At 40.9% G+C, this 16749-nt stretch overlaps 1 pseudogene; it reads left to right on the forward strand.

The window, feature by feature from the left end:
• Window positions 1-14812: 14812 nt before the first annotated feature.
• On the forward strand, window positions 14813-15256 carry LOC149140499 (putative inactive patatin-like protein 9 pseudogene; annotated as a pseudogene).
• Window positions 15257-16749: the final 1493 nt, after the last annotated feature.

Below are 16749 nucleotides of genomic sequence, written 5' to 3' on the forward strand. Positions count from 1 at the left end.
GTCTTAGACCTCAATTCTATTAATTCCTTGGAATTCTTCTGGTGAGTTGGAATCCTATAGCGTTATCACTCCTCCACTGTAAAAGGCGTCCATCCAGCTATGTACTTTACTTTCTTTTGATAAAAACAGAGTAAAACAAGAATGTCGCCCTATATTCTCTCTCGTCTGTATAAAATGAGCCGATGAGTGAAGTTACGTTACTTTCGTTAACAAACAAATAGTAAAACATGAAAGCCGCCCTATATTCTCTCTCCTCGGTATAAAAAGAGCCAGTTAAGTTTCCTTCGTACTCTTTTAATAATATAATGGAGTCAAGTTTATACAATCTTAGGGTTATTTCAGAAAATCTATATTTCAAAATAACAGAGTCGCATCTCTACAAAACCTTTAAAGTATGACTCATTATCTTTATGTATTTACATGTTTGTGTGTGATACACTTTCTTTATGTCTGGGAATGTGCAGTTCAGCCATCATTATGCTGTCTCTCATTTCGGATTTAAATTTATTTGTAAATGTAGTAAGCCTCTGTTTCTATTTGGGATTTAAATTTATTTGTAAATGTAGTAAGTAGAGAAATTTATTTACTTTTACTTTTTATTAGTTTTGATAAATTTTATATAATCTCATGGCAAGGATTAATTTACATATTTCTCACAAGTTCACTCATCATCGTCATAATCTTTAATTTATTTTTTTGGGTCTATTTATACTTTTGGGTCCATGTGTGTGGACATGCATTCAAGTTATCATGGTACAGTTTTACATTTTCTAATGATTCTCTATTTTGTGTTTACTTTAATTTTTATTTTTCTTTTGCAATTTTTAATATATAATTTTAATCTTTTGCATAAAAATAGATAATATTAAGATATAAATAAATATATTTACTAGAAGTTACTTCTCCGCATTATTTATGTTTTAGAAGTTCCTCAACAAGTAATCAATTAATTTATCCACTTCACATCTAGATTTATTAGATCCTCCTAAGACACGGTTATATGGTTCTATTTTCCTAGTAACCACCATTTATTTAGCTAACATTGATCAATGTAACTAGGAAATGTGAAGGTAATTTTTTTAGTGATTTATTATATTTATATTGTTTAGTTATATCCGTGCTCATGTAATTGTTTATTGATCTGAAATTATATAATATGAAATGAATATTTTTTAAAATTGAAATTTTCGTTTTATACATGGTTGTTTATAATGTAAATTGATATCCATTATTTAATTACATATTTTTTATTTTTTCCTTTTAAATGATAAAATGTAAAACAAATTTATTCATGAATATAATTGCTTTATTTATTTAAAATATATGAAATAAATGTATTTGTTTACTTACATATAAAAAGGAGAGAAAGAAGGAGAGGTAGGGAGGGACAAAGGGAGGAAGAAAGAGAGTGAGAGGGAGGGAAGGAGAGGGAGGGAGGCAAGAGACAGATGGAGAGAGAGAGAGAGGGAGAGAGAGGGAGAGAGAGGGAACGAGAGAGGGAGAGAGAGGGAGGCAGAGCAGGAGGGAGGGAGAGGAGGGAGGGAGCGGAGGGAGGGAAAGTGAGAGAGGGAGAGAGATGGGAGAGGAGGGAGAGAGGGGAGAGAGAGTGGGAGGGAGGTAGGAAGAGAGAGAGAGAGAGAGGTGGAGAGAGAGGGAGGGAGAGCGAGAGGGTAGGAGAGAGGGAGGTAGGGATAGAAGGAAGGAGGGAGAGGGAGAGGGGGACGGGGAGAGAGGGGAGGGAGATACTGATAGAAGGAGGGAGGGAGGGAGAGAGAGGGGGAGAGAGGGGCGGAGCAGGAGGGAGAGGGGAGCAGGGGGAGAGGGAAGGAGAGAGAGATAGAGGGTGGGTAGGGGGGATGGCAGAGAGGAAGAGAGAGATAGAGGGGGGGAAGGGGGTTGGACAGAGAGGGAGAGATAGAGGGAGGGAGGAAAGGAAGGTGAGAGTGGGGGAGAGATATAGAGAGGGAGAGAGAGAGAGAGAGAGAGGGAGGGAGAGAGAGGGAGAGAGAGAGGGAGAGATAGAGGGAGGGAGAGAGAGAGGGAAAGTCAGAGAGGGAGAGAGATGGGAGAGTGGGAGATGGAGGGAGGAAGGGAGAGAGGGAGAGAGAGAGGTGGACAGAGAGGGAGGTAGAGTGAGAGGGAGGGAGGGTAGGAGAGACGAAGGGAGGGAGAGAGGGAGGCAGGGTAGGAGAGAGGAAGGGAGAGAGGGAGAGAGGGAGGGAAAGAGAGTGGGAGGGAGAGAGGGATGGAGACATGGAGGGAGAGAGGGAGGGTTGGAGAGAGGTAGGGAGGGAGAGAGAGAGTGGGGGGAGAGAGAGAAAGAGGGGGAGAGGGGGGGGATTATAGAGGGAGAGAGAGAGAGAGTGATGTGGAGAGGGAGGAGGGAGCATGGGGAGAGGGAGGGAGAGGGAGATAGATAGGTGAGAGAGAGAGAGAGAGAGAGGGGGGGGGATGGTAGGGGGGAGAGAGAGAGAGAAAGGGGGCAAGAGGGAGAGGGGGCAGAGAGTCATTGAGAGAGAGGGCGAGTGAGAGAAAGATGGAGAGAGAGGGAGGGAGGGAGAGAGAGAGAGATAGAGGGAGGGAGGGGGAGATAGAGGGAAGGAGAGAGAGAGAGAGATAGAGGGAAGGAGAGAGAGAGGGAGAGAGGGGGGAGGGAGAGAGAGAAATGAAGATAGAGGGAGAGAGGGGGGGGGAGAGGGAGAGAGAGAGAGGGTGGGATGGGTGAGAGAGAGGGTAGGGATGGGACAGGGAGAGAGGGTGGGATGGGAGAGGGAGAGAGGGTGGGATGGGGAGTGAGAGGGTGAGATGGGAGAGGAGGGGAGAGAGAGGAGGATGGTAGAGGGTGGGATAGAGAGGGATAGGGAGAGGGAGAGGAAGACAGAGAGAGGGAGAGGAAGAGAGAGAGAGAGAGAGAGAGAGAGAAAGAGGGAGAGATAGAGAGGGGGGAGGGAGAGGGAGAGTGAGGGGTGGAGGTGGAGAGGGAGGGGGTAGAGAGAGAAATGAAGATAGAGGGAGAGAGATGGGGGGAGAGGGAGAGAGAGGGAGGAGGGAGAGAGAGAGAGGGAGGGTGAGAGAGAGGGTGGGGATGGGGAGGAAGGGAGAGAGGGGAGGATGATAGGGGTGGGATAGAGAAGGAGAGGGAGAGGGAGAGAGAGAGAGAGAGAGAGAGAGAGAGAGAGAGAGAGAGAGAGAGAGAGGCAGGGGATAGGGGGAGAGAGAGAGAGAGGGAGAGTGAGGGGAAAAAGTGAGAGAGGGAGGGAGAAAGAGAGAGAGGGAGGGGGAGAGTGGGGGGGATGGGAGAGGGTTGGTTCGGGGGGAGAGGGAGGGTGAGGGGAGTGCGGGAGATGGAGGGTGAGTGAGGGAGGGGATTGGGAGAGGGAGGGAGGAGGAGCAAGAAGGAGATAGAGAGAGAGTGTGTCAGGGAGGGAGAGAGAGATAGAGAGGTGGAGAGAGAGAGGGAGAGAGAGAGAGATAGAGATATGGGAGAGAGGAGAGAGAGAGAGATGCAGATGGAGGGAGGGAGAGTGAGAGAGATATAGTGAGAGGGAGGGATGGAGAGCAAGAGAGAGAGAGAGGGAGAGGGAGGGAGGAAGAGTGAGAGAGAGGGAGAGGGAGAGAGGGGGAGAGAGAACGATAGAGAGAGAGAGAGAGGGAGAGGGAGAGTGAGAGCAATATAGGGAGAGAGAGAGAGAGAGAGAGAGAGAGAGAGAGGCAGGGAGAGAGATAGAGGGAGGAAGGGGGAGATAGAGGGAAGGAGAGTGGGAGAGGGATAGGGATAGGGAAGGGGAGAGAGGGGGCGGACGGGAGAGGGAGGGAGAGAGAGGGAGAGGGATGGAGATGTAGAGAGAGAGAGAGAGAGAGAGAGAGAGAGAGAGAGAGAGAGAGAGAGAAAGTGAGATGGATTAGGAGAGTTAGAATAAGCAAGGAGTAGATGAGTATGGAGATAGAAAATGAGAGGTTTTCAGAGGGAGATATAGAGTCCTATGCATATAAGGAGAGAGAGAGAGAGAGAGAGAGAGAGAGAGAGATAATGAGGGAGAGAGAGAGATAGCGTGAAGGAGGGAGAGAGAGGTTGGAGAGAGGAATGGGGAGGAGAGAGAGAGAGAGAGAGAGAGGGAGAGAGAGAGGGAGAGAGAGAGGAATACAGAGAGCAAGAGAGTGAGGGAGAGAGGGAGGGAGGGAGAGAGTGAGAGGGAGGGAGAGAGAGATAAAGAGGTGGAGAGAGAGGGAGAGAGAGGGAGGAGAGAGGGGAGAGAGAGAGATGGGAGAGAGGGAGGGAGAGAGGGAGGTAGAGAGAGAGGGAGATATGGGGGAGAGGCAGGGAGGAGAGAGAGGAGAGAGAGAGAGAGAAAGAGAGAGAGAGGGTGGGAGAGCTTTAGGGAGGGAAGGAGTAACAGATAGAGAGAAAGAGAGAGAGAGGGGAGAGAGAGAGATAGATATGGGAGATAGGGGGAGGGAGGGAGGTAGAGAGAGAGAGAGAAAGGGGGGATAGTGATAGAGAGAGAGGGAGAGAGAGAGAGGAGGGATGGAGAGAGAGAGATAGAGGGAGGGGGGGAGATTGAGGGAACGATAGAGTGAGAGAGGGAGAGAGTGAGAGGGAGGGAGAGAGGTAGAGAGGGGGGATGGAGAGAGAGAGGCAGGAGAGAGAGAAATGGAGATAGAGGGAGAGAGAGGAAGGGGAAGAGAGAGGGAGAGGGGATGTGAGGGGGAGGGAGATAGATGGGGGGATAGAAGAGGGAGGGAGGGAGTGGGAGAGGTGAGAGAGAGGTGAGAGAGAGAAATGGAGATAAAGGGATAGAAAGAGAGGGGGATGTGAGTGGGAGGGAGAGAGATGGGGGGATAACAGACAAAGGGAGAGTGGAGAGAGAGAGAGAGAGAACGAGAGAGAGATAAATGGAGAGAGAGAGGGAGTATGAGAGGGAGAGAGAGAGGGGGAGGGAGAGAGAAAGGGGAGGGAGAGAAAGAGAGATGGAGAGAGAGAGAGAGGTAGGGTTAGAGTGGGGGGGTGGAAGAGGGAGGGAGAGAGAGAGAGAGGGAGGAGGGAGAGGGAAAGGGAGAGTGGGGGAGAGAGAGAGAGGGAGCGAGGGGGGAGAGAGAGAGGGAGCGAGGGAGGGAGAGAGAGAGGGAGGGAGGGAGGGAGGGAGGGAGGGAGAGTGAGTGAGAGAGAGAGAGAGAGGTAGAGAGGGAGGGAGAGTGAGTGAGAGAGAGAGAGAGAGGTGGGAGAGAGAGAGGAGAGAGAGAGAGAGGAGAGAGAGAGAGAGAGAGGCGGAGAGGGATGGAGAGTGAGTGAGAGGGAGGGAGAGAGAGATATAGAGGTGGGAAGAGAGAGAGAGCGAGAGGGAGAGTGAGGGAGAGGGAGAGAGGGAGAGCAAGAGAGAGAGGGAGAGGGAAGGAGGGAGGGAGAGAGAGAGAGAGAGGGAGAGGGATAGAGGGAGAACAAGAGAGAGAGGGGGCAAGGGGAGAGAGTGATAGATAGAGATAGAGGGAGAGCTAGAGAGAGAGGGAGGGAGAGATAGAGATAGAGGCAAGGAGGGGAAGATAGAGGGAAGGAGAGAGGGAGAGGGAGAGGGATATGGAGGAGGATAGAGAGGGGAATGGAGAGGGGGGAGGAGAGAGAAGGGGAGGTGATGGAGGGAAGGAGAGAGAGAGAGGGAGGAGGGAGAGGGAGAGGGAGAGGGAAAGGGGGGAGAGAGAGAGAAAGAAAGAGAGAGAGAGGGAGGTAGAGAGGGAGGGAGAGTGAGAGAGAGGGAGGCAGAGAGGGAGGGAGAGTGAGAAAGAGAGAGAGAGAGAGGCATAGAGGGAGGGAGAGTGAGTGAGAGAGAGAGAGAGGTGGAGAGGGAGGGAGAGTGAGTGATGGGAGGGAGAGAGAAATATAGAGGTGGAAAGAGAGAGAGAGAGGTGGAGAGGGAGGGAGAGTGAGTGATAGGGAGGGAGAGAGAGATATAGAGGTGGAGAGAGAGAGAGAGAGAGATAGAGAGAGAGAGAGAGCGAGAGAGAGAGGGAGAGGGAAGGAGGGAGAGTGAGTGAGAGACAAAGGGAGAGCAAGAGAGAGAGGGAGAGAGAGGGGGGCAGGGGTGGAGAGTGATCGATAGAGAGAGAGGGACAATGAGAGAGAGAGAGGGAGGGAGAGACAGAGATAGAGGGAGGGAGGGGAAGATAGAGAGAAGGAGAGAGGGAGAGGGAGAGGGATAGGGAGGAGGAGTGAGAGGAGGGAATGGGAGAGGGAGGGAGAGAGAAGGGGCGATGACAAAGGGAGGGATAGAAAGGGAGATAAAGGGATAGGTAGAGAGAGAGAGATTGGAGAAAGAGAGACAGAGAGAGATATAGAGAGGGAGAGAGACAAAGAGAGATATAGATAGGGAGAGAGACAAAGAGAGAGAGAGAGAGAGGGACATGGGACATAGGGAGTGAGAGACTGTGTGTGAGAGAGAGATGGGGGAGAGGGAGAGAGAGAGTGTGCGAGAGAGAGAGATATTTTGGGGAGAGAGAGAGAGAGAGAGAGAGAGAGAGAGAGAGAGAAAGTGAGTGGGATAGGAGACTGAGAAAAAAACAAGAGGTAGAAGAGTATGGAGAGAGAAAATGATAGGTTGGGAGAGGGAGATATAGAGTCAAAGGGAGATAGAGAGAGATTTAGAGAGAGAGAGAGAGAGAGAGAGAGAGAGAGAGAGATAGGGGAGGGGTAGCAGGAGCAGAGGTGGAGGTAGAGGAAAAGGGATAGGAGAGAGAGAGAGAGAGAGAGAGAGAGAGAGAGAGAGAGAGATAGTGAGGGGATGTGAGATAAATACTGTGAGATTGAAGGGGAGAGGGAGTGAGAGAGAGTGAGGGGGAGAGTGAGAGAGTAATCGAGAGAGGGAGTGTGTGTGTGTGTGTGTGAGAGAGAGAGAGAGAGAGAGAGGGAGGGAGGGAGGGAGGGAGGGGGAGGGAGTGAGGGGGAGGGGGATGGGTCGGATGGGGAGGGGGAGAGAGATATAGAGTTGGAGAGAGAGAGAGGAGTTGTAGTGGGGGGAGAGATATAGAGTTGTAGTGTGGAGGGGAGAGAGACAACGAGAGGGAGAGGGAGATGAAATAGCTGGGATAGGGAGAAGGAGAGAGAGAGATGGAGAGAGGGAGAAAGGGAGTGGGGGAGAGAGAGAAGGAGGGAGGGATGGGGAGAGAGAGAGGTAGAGAGGGAGGGATGGAGAGAGGGAGGGAGGCAAAGAGGAGGGAGGGAGGAAAAGAGGGAGGGAGGGAGAGAGGGAGAGGGAGATGAAATAGCTCCATTGGGCTATTTTGAAACCTTACGAGATCGGGGGTAGGGTTAACTTCAAGAAGATTGATATGATTCCAGCAAGAAGGATAGCAAGAGGTAGAGAGGAGAGGAGGGAGGGATATATAGATAGTGATGCAGTGGGGAGTGAGAGAGGGAGAGAGAGGGAGAGCAAGAGAGATAGAAATGGGAGTGAGGAAGAGAGAGAGAGAGAGAGAGAGAGAGAGAGAGAGAGAGAGAGAGAGAGTTGTAGTGGGGGGAGAGATATAGAGTTGTAGTGTGGAGAGGGAGAGAGACAGGGAGAGGGAGAGGGAGATGAAATAGCTGGGAGAGGGAGAAGGAGAGAGAGACGGAGAGAGGGAGAGAGGGAGTGGAGGAGAGAGAGAGAAGGAGGGAGGGACGGGGAGAGAGAGAGGGAGAGACGGAGGGATGGAGAGAGGGAGGGAGGCAAAGAGGGAGGGAGGGAGGCAAAGAGGGAGGGAGGGAGAGAGGGAGAGGGAGAGAGTTGTAGTGGGGAGAGAGATATAGATTTGTAGTGCGGAGAGGGAGAGAGATATAGAGTTGTAGGGTGGAGAGGGAGAGAGAGAGAGAGAGAGAGAGAGAGAGGGAGAGGGAGAGGGAGAGGGAGATGAAATAGCTCCATTAGGCTATTTTGAAACCTTACGAGATCGGGGGTAGGGTTAGCTTCAAGAAGATTGATATGATTCCAGCAAGAAGGATAGCAAGAGGGAGGGAGGAGAGGAGGGAGGGATATAGAGATAGTGATGTAGTGGGGAGTGAGAGAGAGAGAGAGAGGGAGAGAGAGGGAGAGCAAGAGAGATGGAGAGAGAGAGAGAGAGAGAGACAGAAATGGGAGTGAGGCAGAGGGTGGGAGAGGGGGAGAGAGAGGGAGAGGGTGGGAGGAGGTGAGGGAGATCGTTGGGGGGAGAGAGAGAGAGAGAGAGATGGAGAGAGAGAAATAGAAATGGGAGTGATGTAGAGAGAGAGATAGGGAGAGGTCGGGAGAGGGGGAGAGGGTGGGAGAGTGTGTGAAGAGGCAAGGGAGAGGGTGGCAGAGAGAGAGTGAGAGAGAGAGAGGGAGAGGGAGAGGGAGAGGGAGAGAGAGCGAGAAAAAGATAGGGAGAGAGAGGGATGGAGTGAGAGAGAGATAGAGGGAGGGAGTGAGAGAGAGATAGAGAGAGAAGGGGAGGAAGAGAGGGAGGTAGAGAGAGGGAGAGAGAGGGGGAGGGAGATAAATAGAGATGGGGTGAGAGAGAGAGAGGGAGAGAGAGGGAGAGAAAGAGGGAGAGAGATGATGGGATGGTAGAGGGAAGGAGAGAGATAGAGGGCATGGTTGAGAGAGAGAGAGAGAGAGAGAGAGAGAGAGAGAGAGAGAGAGAGAGAATATTGGTTTAGATTATGAAAAGTAGAGAATATTTTAGGTAATGAATCATGTTTATCACCCCCTTACTTTAAAGTAGTCATAAATCGAGTTTTATCAAAATATGGACATAATTTAATTGTTACCATGGACGAATTTTGTTTTGAAATGCACTTATATTAGTACATAATAATATAATACCAAGGATAACATTTTATTTTATGTCTCTTCTCTAAAACAATGGAATGATCACATTTCAATGCCTTGACTAAGGTTAGGTTATTTGAATTATAATTTTTATCATTTATTTCTATTCAAAATTCCTGAATATTGTAGAAAATATAATTTTAAAAGTATAAATATAATGTTTATTTAAAAGTAGACACTTTTATCTAAATTTTTTAACAATTTAAACATTTTGCTCACCATTTAATGTTGTAGGAAATACAAATAGGAGGAATATTTGTTCTAGTTTATCAGTATTATTGATATTATTTATATGATAATATGTGATTTACAGTTCTATTCAATGTTATATAAGTTAATTTTAAATGTTAGGAGACACATATTCATTTTTTATAAACTTTCATACTTCCTTTAAAATACATATTCGTTAAAAACTAACATAGATACATCATAAATCCTGATTTATCAAGCGGAGAGGATCAAATATTTGTTGCAAACCTTTCTTCAAGTTTTTCACTTACAAAAAAGGTTTGGGCCTCGAAATATTTGATCCCTCTTGTGGCTTGATAGATATGGATTAAGATAGATATAGGTTGGTTGAAAATCACAATAAATTACCTTGTATGATCTCTAAAGTTTTGGTGGAAACATTTATTTAAATTAAATGTAAACAATGAACTTGTTAAAAAATAATCAATATTATTGAAAAATATTCTTATTATATCCACTTTAAAATATTTCAATAAATATAATTAAGAAAGGCCTAAATATGTTTCCCAAATATCTTTGAGGGTGAAATAAATAACAAGAAAAATAATCCTCGCCATATTCCTCCATAAACTGACAAGTGCTCAGCGAGATAAATTTAAAGAAAGTAAACAAAATGATACCCTAATTTAAAATAAACAAATTTCTAAGAAAAGCCACACACTGTAGGCATTTCATGGTGTATAGGTATATCAATGACCTAGAGAGTCATTAACTAAGTCACGGCATTCCTCTACCAAATACTTAGACTTATTCAACTACATAAATTTACATTAAGTAGATCAAATTACATTGAATAAAATTATAAAATGAAATTATAATAAATATATATCCACCAAGAGGATCATGTTTCTCAAACGAAGTGAAATTGAAAACAACATTATTTATAAACAAATAAATTAATTAAAACACTATTTCTCCTTTTTTATTTAGAAATTATTAATGATCTATTTAAACAAATTAAAACAAAAATATTTAATATAGGTGTATTTCCTATTAGACACATACATGCTATGAAAATAAAATCACTCGTGATGAGAAAAAGCCACACGATTTCCATTTAAAGACTAATGAATCAAATCTAACCACATATTTTTGTCTTCTCATCTAAAATGTTTAATAATGGATCCAAAAAAATTACAACTCCCTTGTCCTGTTATTTTTTATGAAAATTCTAAGTGAAAATCAACTAAAAATTTGAAGCGTAAACGAATACAAACTTTAACATTAAGCTGGAATGATATGAGCATGAATTCATGGTTCTCTTAATGGAAGTCAAGCGATGAATACTCATTGGAAAAAATGACAGATGCTAGCTCAAGAAATACATTTTTTGATAAACACAAATGAGAATATTAATAAAAATAATAAATGAATGAAATGCTTGTATGAATATATTGATAAGGAAAATTGATGAGGCCAATTAAGCCCTTCCTAATTCTGTCCCTTCATCCCTCTCTCTCTCTCTCTCTTTCTCTTTATAAATCTTGTTCTCTCTCTCTCTCTCTTTCTCTGTTGTTGAATTCCCCTTTCCTTCCATCTCTCTCCCCAATTCTATCATAATCTCTCTTACCCTCCCTATCTCCCTACATATCTTTTTATCACTCTCTCATATTTTATCCCTCCCTCCCTCTCCCTCTTTCTCTTTCTCTTTCTATCTCTTTCTCCATTGTCTCACAATATTTCTCTCTCTCACTCTCTCCTTGACATTGTATCCTTCTCACTCCCTCTCTGTAAACATCTTACCCTCTCAATCTTCCTCTTCCTTTCTCTCTCTCCCTCTCTCTTTCTCACTCCCTCTCTCCTTTCCTCTCCCTTCCTCCCTCTCCCCTCCACTCTATTACCCTACAACTCTCCATTTATCTATCTGTCTCTCTTTCTCTATTTCTTGCTCATTCTCTACCTCTCTCTCTCACCTTATCTCACCATTTATCTCTCTCTCTCTCTCTAGTCTCACTCTCACTGCCTCTCTCTATCTATCACTCTCTCTCACTCTTTCAATCTCTCTCTTACAAAATTTCACTCTCTCTCTCTCTCTTTCAATCTCTCTCTTACAAAATTTCTCTCTCTCTCTCTCTCTCTCTCTCTCTCTATATATATATATATATATATATACACATATATACATATATACATACATATATATATATATATATATATATATATATATATATATATATATATATATATATATATATATGGTTGTCCCTCTCCCTTTCTTTTTCGCTCTTCTCCTTTCTCTCATTAGCCCTTCCCCCGCCGCCCCCGTTCTCTCCAACATCTCTTTCAATCTTTCATTTTATTACTAGATTTCTCCAACATCTGTTTCAATATTTCATTTTATTACTAGCTTAATAATTTTGATCTTCTTATTTTATAATTTTTCATTTCTAATTTCCTTTTACATATTATATTCATTCAATTTTACATAGAATATAGTTATGAATTTATTTAATAATAAAATATGAAATAAATTTACTAATTTATGTAAATATGAAGAATACATAACCCCAATTTTGTTTTATTTTTATAAATAAAAGGGGATCATGTTAAAGAAATCCTCATTTTTTTATTTTTCTAATTTTAAATTATTAATGATATATTGAAACAAAGTATAAATCCTATATAGTCTTCGATATTTTGTCAAAATCACAAGAGGAAAAAAAAGTTAAGGGTTCCATAATTGTGAGCAAACTTTAATCTCAAAATGGACTAGTCTAACTATAAATTCATGGTTTTCTCCATGGGAAAAAATCCGTAGAGATCTATGGGCAAAGTTGAGATATGCTAGCTCAAAAATCTTATTATGCAAGGCCCTAATATCCATGGGAAAAGTTGAGATATGCTAGCTCAGAAATCTTATTATGTAAGGCCCTAATATCCTGAAACGACAATAGTACATGGTAATTTTCTAGACATAATATAATAAAAAAGGTAAGGTATCTACCAGCATAGAGCCATCTTTAAGCACACATCTAACATGAGTAGAGATAGATCAAATTTCATGTGCAAACTTTTTTATAGTGTAAAATACAATGTGTTTGCTTAATGTTTAAATTGTATTTTTGAATGATAAATAGAGTATACATATAGGAACAAATAAACATTTTTATATATACATCACATGTACATCTAGACATTTTGTCGAGCAAATTAAAGTAGTTTTTATTATTAAATATATTTTTAAGTATATGTCCATATTAATTCTCATTAAAATATTTGATTGATAACCCACATTGAATATTTTGTTTATATACAACATTAGAGTGGTTTATTTTAGAAAATATATTTCTATATATAAATATATATGAAGTTCATATCCACATAATCTACTTGAGATAGATCTTCAGATAGTTTATTTAAATCTCTTGCTGAAATATTTTTGAAAAGTAAAGGATTTAAAAATGTTACTAATATATTTTTTTACTTCTATTGATTTATTTTTATGATAGGCTACATTATTTTTCTCTTTAAAACATAATTCTAAATTTTAAATTTTATTTTAAAAGAGACCGACGAACAAGCAAACTTACAAATCTCCCTCATACAGGGCTTTAGAATAAGCCTCTCTACTAAACTAGCCTCTTAGCTTAATGACAATATTACTTCAGATTATCAATAAAGAGGAGACTTGTCTAAATATATTGTGAAAAGAAACTAAAAGGCACATTGACATTCCAAGAAATTTAAGTTTCAAATCTTCATTTCTATCGATTTACAAATCCATCCCTTACCATGTAAGCATAGTTGAAGAGGAGATTTGTCTAAATATATTGTGAGAAGAAACTAAAAGGCACCTCGACATTCCAAGAAATTTAAGTTTCAAATCTATTTTTCTATCGATTTACAAATCCATCCCTTACCAAGTAAGCATAGTTGCAGAGAATGAAGGAATACTTAGACTTAAAGCTAGATTCTAGGCTTAACTAAAACTCAGAACAATGGCTTCATCTAAATATAAATACATAAATGCATACTTGTTACAACCTTAAAAACTGTGTTAACCCACACACATAAGTTATTGTAGGGGTTGTATATGGTCTACTTAAAAGGTTTTTATAATCTTTTCCCTTTTTTCATTTTCAAGTTGGTTGATTATAGCCAATAGGTTTTAGTTCTTTTTTCATTTTCTCATATTGTTATTTATGGTTTTTTTGTTTATAGCTTTATTATATTTTGATTTGTTTTTTAAATAAAATATATTCTTATTAAAATAAGTATTTACCACATAATAATTTTATTTGAGCATTTCATATTTTCATTTTTATAATGTAGTGGCTTTTGTAATGAGTATAATAATATTTTAAATTTCAACTTCGTAAAAAAATAATTATATACTAAAATATATGTTTTAAATATTTAAAAAATTACAAACTAAGAATTCATATTATTACTAAATTAATATTTTAAAATTAATATTTTAAATTTTTATTATTAGAAATGTTAACTTTTTAATTATAATTAACATAAAACATATTTTTGAATATCTTTAATAATAAAATAAAAATTAATTTTATCATTTCATTTAAAAATAAACCATACCTAAAAATAATTATCAAATATCTACCTTACTCATAGAATATCAGTCAAAATAAAGATATTCAAATCATACACACATATTATAAGGAAAAAAGTATTAATCAAGATCGAATTGTATTAAATATATATTCACCGGAAAAAATAGATAATGTGCCCGATCTTTGCATATATTGCATTCTTTATTTATGTTCTATTGAGACAAAATGTATAAAGAAATACATCATGTTAGTTGACTTGCCAGAACTTTGCATATGATACTTTCTTTATTTATGTTTTTATGTGGTTTATTGATTTTCTTTTGGATTGAAACAGACATCCATTCATCACTGTCAAACTCTATAATGACAAAATTTCTTCGATGCAAACTATGGTATACTATGGAACAAAGCGGTTGATATTAACATACAGATTATTTTGGATCTTTGAAGCAAAAGCTAAGCTAATATTTTTTAACTTCTGTTTTAGTATTAATAAGTATAACGCTTCCTTTAATTATATCTTTTGCTGCTTCAGGGTTATTACATACACTGCGTGCCAATCCAAATTTTATCATACTCTTGCGTGTCTATATTTCTGGGAGAAATTTTGGTACACAACATTTGATCTTGTTCACAAGCAACAAATGAAATCGTAAGATAATTTTACTTTGCTACACAGAATTGTTACGATAAGTATTATATTGTATTATGGAACCGTTAAAATGAATTTAAACTCACATGTGCAAGTAGTGGTTGCCCTATGTGACAAGTAATGAGAGTAGTGGGCGCTTGGATAACATCCAAAGTTCAAACGAACTTATGCCAAGTAATGGGTGCGTGTAGTTTGTTATAATCTCTGACATATTCTATTACCGTAGAGTTTGTTATAGGCATATTCGCACAAAAGCATATTCTATGACAAAAGCAGCTTATTACAAGAAAGTAATTTATGGAACTTGAATAATTGTCATTTGCGTTTATATTAGAGAAACTATGAAAACTCCGAGTTGCACTCTCAAAATGGCCACTTGCATTTATATAATGGAAACCATGAAACCTTGGAGTCGATGAAATTTTCAAAGGGCCTTGGAAGGGAATATAGCCGTTGAAGGAACTGGGAGAGGAGTGCCTCATTTGCAAAGGGTGAAAACGGCAGAGCTCTTTACATGGCCCAAGAGATGATGGATTTCATTATACAAAAGGGGAAACACATGTTAATACTAAAACGCCGTCATCATGTGGGTTGCTGGGCAAGTTAATCTTGAGGCTCAAGGCAGCGGCTACATCAATTTGCGGTGGATATTCAGAAGTAGCAATAGGCGACCATTAACCTTGAGAGACACAGTGAACCCGATTCTGATACCATGTGATGATTTATACAGTGGTTCACCATTCTTGTTCGTAGAGGGAAGTGCAAAGCACATGCAAAATTACAGTTGCAGTATGTGGGAAGTCTGTCATGCGACCATGTGCTCTCCAGGATTTGAGATGCCTATTCCCATTAAGTCCGCGGATGGGCAAACAACAATTATGGGAATAGATGGAGGGTGTGTAATGAACAATCCCACAGCAGCGGCCATTACTCATGTGTTGAATAATAAGGTTGACTTTGCGTGTGTTAATGGGGTGGATGATACCTTGGTGTTGTCCCTGGGAGTGGGAGCAATTGATTGTCAATAAAAAAGTGGGGAATAGTGGAATGGGAAAGGCCGATTATGAATATTGTGAGTGAAGGAATTTCAGATATTGTGGATCATGCAATCAGCGTGGCTTTTGGCGACAGTCCACAAAACTATGTAAGATTGCAGGGAATTTATAAAGCAACGCATGTATGTTTAACAATGACCGTATGTGTGGATGGCATCGAATTCCTTTTATATGGTATCATTTTATGCTCTACGGCATTGAATTCCATTTATATGGCATCAAATTCCATCTATATATCATTAGTTTCTATCAATTTGATTGCGTGTTCGTTTCTTGGTACCCTGTTCATGTCATCCTATGTTGCAAGAGGATGTTAATGTTGATTTCTCTGATGAGCTCAATGGAAAAAGGGGGAAACGAGACTATAGTATGATATAAATCTTCAACATCTTTCACCAGAAAAATTGGAGCTACACGTATGTAATACTTTCCATTCTCATTCAATATTTTCCCCACCATGGCAACATGAATTTGGGATGAATATGGTTTAATCTAGTTTAATAATTGAACTATTTTGCAGTTTAATCAGTTTTAAGGTACTTATCATATCTTTTATTATTTTGTATCCTTCTTCAATTAAATTTTTATTGTTTTCATGCTAATTTAATCAATCCATCACGTTTAACTGCTTTATTTTTGCTTGTGGAATTAAAAGTTGTTTTTATTTCTATCAACTTAATTGGACTATTTCATGAGTTGATTGACTCCCAACACAATTTTTTCCATGAATTTACTATGTTTGCAGAAATAGAAAGCTTACCTTTATTCCTAATTTAACTCTCTTCTACTATGCAACCTAATTACAATTTTTGACTATTTATTAAATCTGGTTTTATAGATTTCAAAGCTAATTACAAGATCTGTAATACTTTTTTTTCTAGATAAAGACTATTCTATTAAAAAGATAAAAATATTTATAGAGAGGATTAAACCTCTGAGGGGGCCGTAGCCTGCCCATCGCCAAAAAGACTTTTGTAGATAGCAAGCTTCATTCCTTTTACAAAATTGAGAGTTTTAGAAGCGAGAATTGTAGTGAGCTTAAGAGACAAAAAACTAGACTGTCCTATAGGTGATTTATGCTTCAGAGGTAGCTGATCACTTACAAAAATACTATCCTTTAAAACTGCTATTACAAAAAGATCCAAAACCAGACTTTTGACCTGAAGACTATAGTATTTCATCCTGATGTCAAAAGAAGCCGGAGACATGCACAGAAAGAACCATGGAAACATAACACGAGTACCAGAAATCAGAAGAGAGATTGTTGTCATGGCATTTGAGCTAGAAGTCTTTAAACTTGCGGAGGAGAGCCTGTCGCGTCCACGTTTACCTGGTTGGGGGAGACAATCCAGGTCACCATTTCATTGTCTTTAGCTCCCATCATACTACCTTCTGGAGGAATAACAAGATTCACAACACTTCCAGAAAGGCGCGCTAGTTCACAAGTAAGAATTTGCTTTTATGGT

Source organism: Pinus tabuliformis, chromosome X (genome assembly GCF_031772625.1).
Source record: "Pinus tabuliformis cultivar Carrire ecotype Pingquan chromosome X, CPIR1, whole genome shotgun sequence".
NCBI lineage: Eukaryota > Viridiplantae > Streptophyta > Pinopsida > Pinales > Pinaceae > Pinus > Pinus tabuliformis.